The 9,962-nt window shown below is 45.5% G+C and overlaps 1 non-coding gene across 1 annotated transcript; it reads left to right on the top strand.

Annotated features, from left to right (window-relative positions):
• Positions 1 to 2,317: 2,317 nt before the first annotated feature.
• LOC138400338 (U4 spliceosomal RNA) lies at positions 2,318 to 2,459 on the top strand. The gene has a single exon (XR_011236240.1). It is a non-coding gene; the product is annotated as a U4 spliceosomal RNA (small nuclear RNA).
• Positions 2,460 to 9,962: the final 7,503 nt, after the last annotated feature.

Here is a 9,962-nt window from a genome sequence, read left to right as displayed (position 1 = left end):
CCTGTAGCTGTACAGTTCTTATTCTTTCCTAGGCTTGATTACTTAGCTCTCTTTTTTTTATTTCAATAAGCTCCTTTTTTTTCTAATTCTAGGAGCCTCCCAGAAGCCTTCCACGAAACTCCCTATATTATTTTCTTGCAACCAAAAGAATCTTAACACAGACTTCAATATCTATTTATTGAACACCTTTTACATGTAGTCATTGTGCTAGGTTCTGGGGACTTAGGGATGCAAAGATAAATTTTTAATCAGTCTTTATCCTAAAGGGGTTTATAGTTCAGTCGATACCCCTTGGACTTGGCCTCACAGTTCTAAATGTGGGCTGACTTCATCAACACGATGGAGTTGGATAGCTAGATGCTTCCCAAATCCATTCTCCTTTTCTTCTTGAGTAAGGAAGGGGATATGGCAGGGATGCATGTCCTGGGCAGTCTTTTGGTGAGATGTGGCCAGGTACTAAGTTCTCACCAATGGCAAGAGCACAGCAGGGAACTGAGGCCTTTAAGTCAGCAATGTCTCCTCTGCAGGATCTTTCTCTCCCTCCCTGCTGCTGAGACCTGGACAAGGCAATGGCTTGGCCTCAAACAGGGAGTTAAAATAAGGAAAAGCCACAAGAGGAAGGAACCTGGGCCCTGAGTGACTTCAAAAAGCAGAGTTACCTAGACCCTCATCTCAGAAGCTATGTGGGAGAGAAATCAGCTTTTTGTTCTTTAAGCCTGCAGTCCCCAACCCCTGGAACCAGTCCGTGGCCTGTTAGGGACCGGCTATAGAGCTCCACCGCCACCCCTCCATCCCTCCACCCTGGTCTGTGGAAAAAATTGTCTTCCATGAAACTTGATTGGGGTGGGGGGAGGGTAGGCACAGCAGGAGGTAGCTTTATCTGTATTTACAGCTGCTCCCCATTGCTTGTATCACTGCCTGAGCTCCGCCTACCCAGCCCCACAGCCCTTGGAAAATTGTCTCCCATGAAGCCATTCCCTGGTGCCTAAAAGGTTGGGGACTGCTGCTTTAAGCCATTGAATTTTGGGATTCTCTTAGAAACCCTCTCTTCCCACAGTGAATACCATAGCCTGTCCAGAAACGGAAACACTGTGTTGCCACAGCCTAAGTGGCCATTCTAGGGAACATCCTCAACCACGGGATGCTGGTGACTATGGTTCTAGGTTGGAAACTCTTCAAGCCATCAAAGACACAGGTTTTGTAGACTAATTCCCTGGTCTGATTCTTCCCTTTCCCACACCACCCTGATTGGCCTTCTGAAAAAGAGCCTCACATTCACCTAGAATGGTTGCAACCATCGTTTGGGGAAGTTTAAGACCATACCCTCTTCATCCCTGTATAACTCTTCACACACCCTGGTCCAAGATTCATATTGAAGACAGATGCCTCCAATCTTGGAGTAGTGCTGCTTTGTCTCAGAATCTGAGAAGCACTAAAGCCCTAAAACCTTATATTTTGGCACTGGTGGAAGAGAAAAAACAAAACAAAACTATTTGGTATCCACAAAAAAAAAGGCAGTTGCAGTAAGGCCACTCCTCCAGGCCTGAAGGCCAACCTGGCAGAGACTCAGTACTCTGCAACTCCACCCCATCACTGTATAGTTGAATTACCAAAGCCTGAGGCACCTGTGGTTTTCTTGAGAGTTGAGTCGTGGCAGGTGCAATGTCTTATTCCTCCAGCACTTCAGTTTCAATCTCTCCTTTGCCATGGAGAAAGAACTGCCACATCTATACCTGGCCTGGGAGCCAAAGTACCCAGGGACTTCAAATACCACCTGAAGAAATCCACAGCCAGGCAACCCCACCTAGACCTAGAAGTCATTACCCAGAACCGATGATGATGCCACTCTGACACCCAGGAGCTCCGTCACTCAGCCGCAGCCCCAGAGAAAGGCCGTGGAGAGGTGGCTGCCTTCCCCTGCAGCCGGTCGATTTCCCTTCTGGATGAGGCCAAGATTCATTGCCCTGCCTGTGTCTCAGTCTTCTCCAGAGGCCTCCAGGGTTCTGCTGAGATGATTAACACATTCCTTGAAACTTCTGTTGGCTCTGCCAACACTCAATGTGCTCTTCAGGGTGACCCAGACAAACAATAGGCACCCTGAGGGCAGCAGCATTCACCCTCATCTCTGGGCACCTTGGAAGATGGCTTGTGATGGAATTTGTTTCTAAGCTCCCCATGTGTCAGGGCCACAATTTGTTTATTGTCCATCCTTCCATTCTACATTTATTGAGAAATGGCTTTGTGCTCTAGCTCTAGGCACTGTTGTATTATCGGAGGATATATTATAGCAATGAACAAAATGATGAAGTCTCTGTAGAGCTTTGCACAGTGGCAGTATCATAGCCAATGAGGTTTATCTGAGGCGCGATTATTGCTAATTGAAAACTTTTCCCAATACCCTGCCATGACGACTTGCAATATAGTTGGCATTGGCAATTTTTTGATGGTCCCTACAGGGACTGGATTAAAAAAAAAAAATGAAGTCTCTAGATTTGGGGCTTACATGCTAGTAGAGAAAGGAGATGGTACATTAGAAGTAAATATAGACATTCTACAAAATCCCTGACCAGTACTCCTAAAAACTATGAAGTAAAGTTTAATCATAATTTTTTATAAGTAAATATACATTAGATGCTGATGGATGCTATAAAGAACAAGAAGAGTCAGGGTGATGAGGTGCTCTTTTAGGAAGAAGCCAAAGAAGTCCTCTGTACTAAGTAGAGACCTCAATGAAGGGAAGGAGTAGTGTACGTGGCTTTCTGGAGAAGAGAGAAGGAGTGCAAAGGCCCTGAGGCAGCAGCATGCTTGGTGTGTTGGAGGAATACTGAAGAGGTCTGCTTGGCTGGCGTGCAGGGAAATGGAGCAGTGGGAGAGTCCTAGGAGAGGGGATCAGAGAGGTAGCCGTGGACAGATCATACAGGGATCCGTAGTAGGTACACTGACTATAATGTCTACCATTAGTCATTTCCTTCATTCCTCCCTACTTCCTCCCTCCTTCCCTTTCTCTCCCCCTCCTTCCCTTCCTTCTTTCCTTCCTCTCTCCCTCCCTCCCATTGTAACTTGCTTCCATTCTTTAGAGCAAAGGTGTGGTTTTTTTTTTTTTGAGACAGAGTCTCACTCTGTTGCCCAGGCTAGAGTGAGTGCCGTTGCATCATCCTAGCTCACAGCAACCTCAAACTCCTGGGCTCAAGCAATCCTTCTGCCTCAGCCTCCTGAGTAGCTGGGACTACAGACATGTGCCACCAAGCCCGGCTAATTTTTTCTATATATATTTTTAGCTGTCCATATAATTTCTTTCTATTTTTAGTAGAGATGGGGTGTTGCTCTTGCTCAGGCTGGTCTCGAACTCCTGAGTTCAAACAATCTGCCCGCCTCAGCCTCCCAGAGTGCTAGGGTTACAGGCGTGAGCCACCGTGCCCGGCTAGCAAAAGTGTGTTTTAATGTTCAGTTTAGAGGGAGAAAGGCTAGATGTGGTCCTGGCACCGTCTCGCAACCATAAGCTCTTCAAGACCTGTGGCTTTTTGACCTCCAGGGTGTTGCAGATAAACAGATAACACAGGCTTGAGGAGCCCAGGAAGACGTGCACTCAAACCTCCGTCCTCTCACATATTTCAAACAATTTTTCTTTTTCGTAAAAAAGTACTCTTTCCTGGTAAATAAAAATGTCAGAATTCTTTTGCAGAGTCCCAAGACTTCCTCTCCTCTGTTCGTTACGTGGTAAGATTTGTCCTTCCATGAGGTAGCATGAGATCCCTCCTTGGTCTCATGACTCTGGGAAGCACAAGTCCTTGCAGAGAGTCAAGGAAATTACCTATTTCTCTTGTGAAGGAGCATAACTGTAGGAGACAGATCTGGTCATTGGAATCCTGGCTTTACTGCTAAAGTGTGATCTTAGGAAAATCACCTCCCTCCCTCCTCAGAACATCTGTTTCCTCATTGATTTCAGCCATTTTCAGTTTTTTGTTTTGTTTTAAGCAATGGAGTCATTTTCAAACTGAAACAGTTTGCATAATCTTTTTTTTTTTTTTTTTCTTTTTTTTCTGAGACAGAGTCTGGCTTTGTTGCCCTGGGTAGAGTGCAGTGGCATCATCATAGCTCACTGCAACCTCAAACTCCTGGGCTTAGCATTCCTTCTGCCTCAGCCTCCCAAGTAGGGAGTAGCTGGGACTACAGGCATGCACCACAATGCCCGGCTAATTTTTCTGTTTTTAGTGGAGTCAGGGTCTCACTCTTACTCAGGCTAGTCTTGAATGCCTGAGCTCAAGCAATCCTCCGGCCTCGGCCTCCCAGAGTGCTAGGATTACAGGTGTGAACCACCACGCCGGGCCCTGAATCTTAATGTATAAATAGATACAGGGGCCCTGCTTGGGTTGGGGGAGCTTGGAGGACACAGAGATCTTCTAGGCCTCCCCTCTGTTCCCTTGACATCCTATTCTGGGCAGCCCCCAGAGGATTTCTACAACCTGGGAACCTCACGGAGCACTGTTTGAAGACCACTGCCCCAGCTCAAAGGATTTGGCACTTCACCAGCCCCTTGTCTTGATCCTCATGCTCCAAGTCCTCACCTGTCCTTAGGTGTCCAGGGCCGTATGACAGCCCCCTACCCTTTGGGCAACTGAGAACCAAGAGAGAGAAAGTGTTTCTGTACCTCACCTTGTCCTGTACTTTAGTTTTTATTTCCAATCTAAAGACTTAATTGGTTTCCTATGTGATTGACACTAAGAATAATTTCACTTCTCAGGTGATTCTGCCTCCCAAGCTTTCTGTTTCCTTTGCAAAACCTTAACGCTTGACATTTGGGTAGCGGTGGTGTGAGACAGTCGACATGAACCAGTAGCCGGGTATTCGAGAAGCACCTGATGAAGTTCACCCGTCTGAACATCCCTCCCAGATAAACGGGATTGTCAAGGCTGGGCACAGCATGGAGTAGGGCTGGTCCGTACTATGTGGACCAGGGAGCACAGAAGATCTGAAACCTCTAACAGCATTCCAAAAAAATGCATCAATCCAAAGAAGTCAGTCAGAGAGACAAGAACCTCTCAAGGAGATCATAACCAAAGACAGGATGATGGAACTAGCTGACTCGGTGGGAGACAAGCAGCAGAGTCTGGGCCTGCTCTGTCCCGTATGGTAGCCACTGGCCACATAGGGCTATTGAGTACCTGAAATGTGGCAGCCAAATTGAGATGCACCATAACTGTAAAATACACCCTGGATTTCAAAGACTTGGAATCAAAAAAGAAAGTAAAATATCTCATTGATAATTTTTGCATTGATTACATTAGGTCCAATACAATTATAATGACTCCATATATATGGATTAGATTAATTATGTTGAAATGATCATATTTTGTATATGTTCAGTTAAAGCAACTATATCATTAAAATTAATTTCACCTATTTCTTTTTACTTTTTTTTACTGTGGCTACTAGAAAATTTTAAATTGCATATGTGGTTCATGTTACTGAACAATGGTGGTCTAGACTCTGGGCCCTAGAGGGATTTCCTCAGGTGGGAAAACATAGAAGCAGGAACCTTTTCATAGGGAACCTGAAGTTTTGCCCTTGGATAAAGAGGCAGAGGTTAAAAACACCCTTCTTACCCTTCCTCCTCTCAGAAGTAGCTGACACGGAGTCTGTCACCCTAATGTGTTTAGGAGGATTCTGAAGGTGGGAATGGGTCCGCCTGGAGCAGTAACCTTCACTACAGTCTGCCCAGAACTGGCCCCATCATCCACTCCTCCAGGGCACCCTGGTGCCCACCTAGGTTCCCTGTTGGATGATTAGGTTCAGTTGCATAAAGTAGACAAAGCCCAAATAACAGCAGCATAAACAGGACAGAACTTTATTTCTCTCTTAAGGAAAAAAAAAATAGTATAAACTTCTGTCTTGCTTATACTATTGTTATTTTGGACTTTGCCTATTATATGCCACTGAACCTAACTAGCAATGCTGCATGGATTCCTAACAGCCATCCTGGACCTGAGACCATGAGCCAGTGAAGGCAGAGCAGCAAGACTGAAGGAAGCCAGGTCTAGGATGACAATGGAGCTGTCATTGGTCTATTAGAATCTCACATTCCAGGCAGCAGAAAGGTGAACATGGAAGAAGTAAGACCCCGTGTTTCCTTTTAAGGACACTCCCCAGAAGCACCGTACATTACTTCTTGCATTTCATTGGCCAGAACTTAGTCACATAGTATACCTGACTTCAAGAGAGGATGGGAAATGCCTTTTAGCTCGTTAAATTGCTGCCTTAAATAAAATCAGGGTTATGCCACTTAAGAAGGAAGAGGAAAATGTATGTTGGAATAGGCAACACATTTGTACCCCTTGGGTACACGTTGACAGCATCACTCTGAAAGGACACAGGGAGTGGTCCTGCAGCTTCTGGCATGGGCATGGAGACAAAAATGGAGGCATAGAGCACTGACCCTGCAATTATCTCCCCTGGGCTATGGGAGGAGGGAGCACAGAGAAAATCAAGTCTGTGCACAGGGGCAGGTTGAAGATCAGCTCCAAGGCAATCTGGCCACAGTGGCAATTGAGTGATTACAATCAGTCCCTCATGGCCCACATTTGACCGCAGCACAACTAGTGGCTTGTCTCAGTGTCAGATCACCTGGTTGCAGGGAAAAAAAGTTCTTTAAAAGGGAACACAGGTGGGTCCCAGAGTCCCTGTAGAGTACATTCAAGGTCTTCAATATATTGTAGCATGTGGCAAGAGCATTATCACAGTGACACAGTCTTAACCTTTAGTGCCAGCCCCAGGCTACCCCCATCCCTGTACAGCAGGCCTCCTCCACATTCTACAGCTCTCAGGGCACTTGATCCTTAACCCAGCCTGACCGGGCACGTAGGCACATGTTTGTTTACCACGTCTATTATGTTCCTCCCAAAGATATTTGGCCTGAGTGCGGTCACGGGAAAACAATCAGACAAGTCTAAGTTGGAGAATAAGCTGCCTGGACTTTTTAGAAGTATCAATATTAAGAAAGACAGGGAAGTGCTGGGGAACTGTTCTGGATCAGAGGAGACTGAAGAAATATGACAACTGAATGCACTGCATAATCATAAGGAAGTTGCACCTGTTGGGACATTATTAGAAAAATTGGGGGCATTTTAATGGAGGCTATATATTGCATGAAACTATGGAATGTTGAAATTCCTAGATGTGGTCATTGTTTTGTGGGTGTGTAGGAAAGCGTCTTTGCTCTTGGGAGATACATATTAGGCGTGGAGTGTTATGGTCACTATACCTGACTGCCAAGTAGTTCAGCAAATAACAATAATTTTAATAATAATAAGAAACATGGGTATAAATACAGAGAAAGATGGAGATATTGACCATTGGTAAATGACTCTAAATTCCTTAAGGAAATGGTCCAAGGTTTCCCCACAATGTATCTCAATGTCTACCACATAGTAGGCATGTTTGTTTATGAAGGAATAAATGAATTGGGCCGAGGTGTTTCCTCAAAATGTTGCACCTTCCCATGGGCCCTTTCTTTGTGCTATTTTGCCAAATGGAGCCCATGTGTCAGAATCGTTGGTTGCCAGTGATCCAACTTGAACTAGCTCAAGCAAAAGGGGGACTTTATTGACTCCTGTAACCAAACTACGGGAAGGCCAGGGGCAGCCCGACTCAGGGAGAGCTGAAATCAGAAACTCAAATACACCTTCTCTCTGTATAGTCTGCATCTTTCCTTCCTGCTGCAGAGTGGCTCTTTCTGTTTAGCTTTAAGCTTTTATCCTCCACCAGAAAGGAGCAGCACCTTCCTCTTCTCTCTGGCTGGAAATTTTTAAATGCCAGGGGAGGGCTCTGATTGGTCCGACATGCATCACAGACGCTGTGCAATCACCAGGAGTTGAGTGGGGTGAAGGAGGAGGAGGGTCCTACTTTGGGTGGACAAAAAGGTTGCCCATTACAGCCAATAGTGGGCATTAGCTTTGTAGATATCTTTGAAAGGTAAAAAGTGATATAGTTAGAAAACGTATTTGCCCTTTGTTGTGAATATATTTTTTCCCAATTTGATATTTGTCTTTTCATTTGAGCCATTCAATAAACTCTTCAAAGCACCCATTTTGTACTATGGACAGTCCCCGACTTACATCGGTTCAACTTAAGATTTTTCATGTCACAATGGCGTGAGAGCCATCCGTATGCGTTCAGTAGAAACCATACTCTGGATTTTGAATTTTACTATTTTCCTGGGCCATCAATGTGCCGTATGATACTCCCTCGTGTTGTCGGGCAGCGCAGTGAGCGGCAGCTCCTCGTCAGCCATGCGAGCACGAGGTAAACAACCGATACTTACCCTACAGTGTACTGAAGTCAATAAAGTACATGAGATATTTGACACTTTATTATAAAATAGGCTTTGCCTTACATGATTTTGCCCAACTGTAGGCTAATGTAAGCGTTCTGAGCACGTTTACGGTAGGCCAGGCTAAGCCATGACGATCAGGTCAAGTGTATTAAATGCATTTTCGACTTACAATGGGTTTATCCAGCCATAGTCCTATCATAATTTAGGAGCATCTGTAGACTCCTATGCCCTTCAGTACCCTTTCAGTAATGGCTGATTAGGTTATAGCTTTCACTAAATCCTTTTCAGTCCTAAGGATATACTCCAGCCTCTTGATAGGATTTAGGTATTTCCCAAGTCTTCTCAGGAACAGCTAATCAACCACTTTTCCCTCTCCCATCAGGGCTCTAACCCACATGGCCACTGTCAGTTAATGAGACCTCCTGGGTTGTAAACAACAGAAGTCTGCTCAGACCAGCACAGGCAAAAAGGAACCCAGAACCCATGGGCCCAATAAACAAGCCTTGGGAGGGGTTGAAATCTAGAAATGGAGGGCTATGAGGAGCCAAGGCAGCTGTTTCCTCAGTTTCTCAGTGTGTGCCATCTCCCTCTTTCTGGAACTACATTGATGCTCCCCGCTTCCTTTATTCTGCTTTCTCTGCAGACAGGCTTGCTCTGTGCTCGGGGGAAGATAGCTGGCCCACACACAATTCCAAAATGTGTATGTACTCCAAGATCAAGTACAAACTCACAAAAATTTGTCCCATTCCCAGATTCTTTGGTAACTGACCCACTTTATTCAGGGGTCTACCCCTACTGCAGGCAGCTACGATCAGGGAAGCAGGAGCCCACATGACAAACATGGGCCCAACTCTGGGCAGGGGGTGAGAGTGTGGGTGAGTTCTCAGACAGTGCAGGCTAAGGGCTTTATGTTATGTTAGAATCTTATAGAGAACTTTCTGTTAAAGATCCCCAACGGCGAATAAAAGAGTGGTGCTGAACACCAACTGTCCATTGCTTGACTGGCAACTTGCCAACAGCTGGCAAACGACAACCCACTAACACCAGCCCATGATGGTTCATTTAGGTCTCACAAAGAGTAGCGGGCTGAGCACTACAAGTCCAGATGATGAGAGCAGCAGAAAACAGCATGTTCATGAGGCCATCAAGATTTTGAATCCCAGCCGGACACGGTGGCTCATGCCTGCAATCCTAGCACTCCGGGAGGCAGAGGAGGGAGGATCGTTTGAGCTAAGGAGTTCGAGACAAGCCTGAGCAAGAGTGAGATCCCGTCTCTACTAAAAATAGGAAAAATTAACTGAGCATGGTGGTCCCTGTAGTCCCAGCTACTCAGGAGGCTGATGCAGAAGAATCGCTGGAGCCCAGGAGTTTGAGGTTGCTGTGAGCTGGGCTGACGCCACAGCACTCTAGTCAGGGCAACAGAGTGAGACTAGGTCTCAAAAAAAAAAAGTTTAAAAATTAAAAAAAAAAGATTTTGAACCCCAAAGAATCCTGTCCTTAAAGCGAATCCTCAAGGGGATTAACTAATGTCACTTGATTTACAGATTTGTGACATTAAAACAAGAAAAGACCAACATGAAAAAATGCTAGGTTCTTATCCCCTTCTACAATTTTTCCCCACAATGATCCTCTC

The sequence above is a fragment of the Eulemur rufifrons genome, chromosome 19 (assembly GCF_041146395.1).
Source record: "Eulemur rufifrons isolate Redbay chromosome 19, OSU_ERuf_1, whole genome shotgun sequence".
Taxonomy (NCBI): Eukaryota; Metazoa; Chordata; class Mammalia; order Primates; family Lemuridae; genus Eulemur; species Eulemur rufifrons.
Note: the sequence above shows the minus strand (reverse complement) of the source record. Positions and strands in the feature narration are given on the sequence as shown.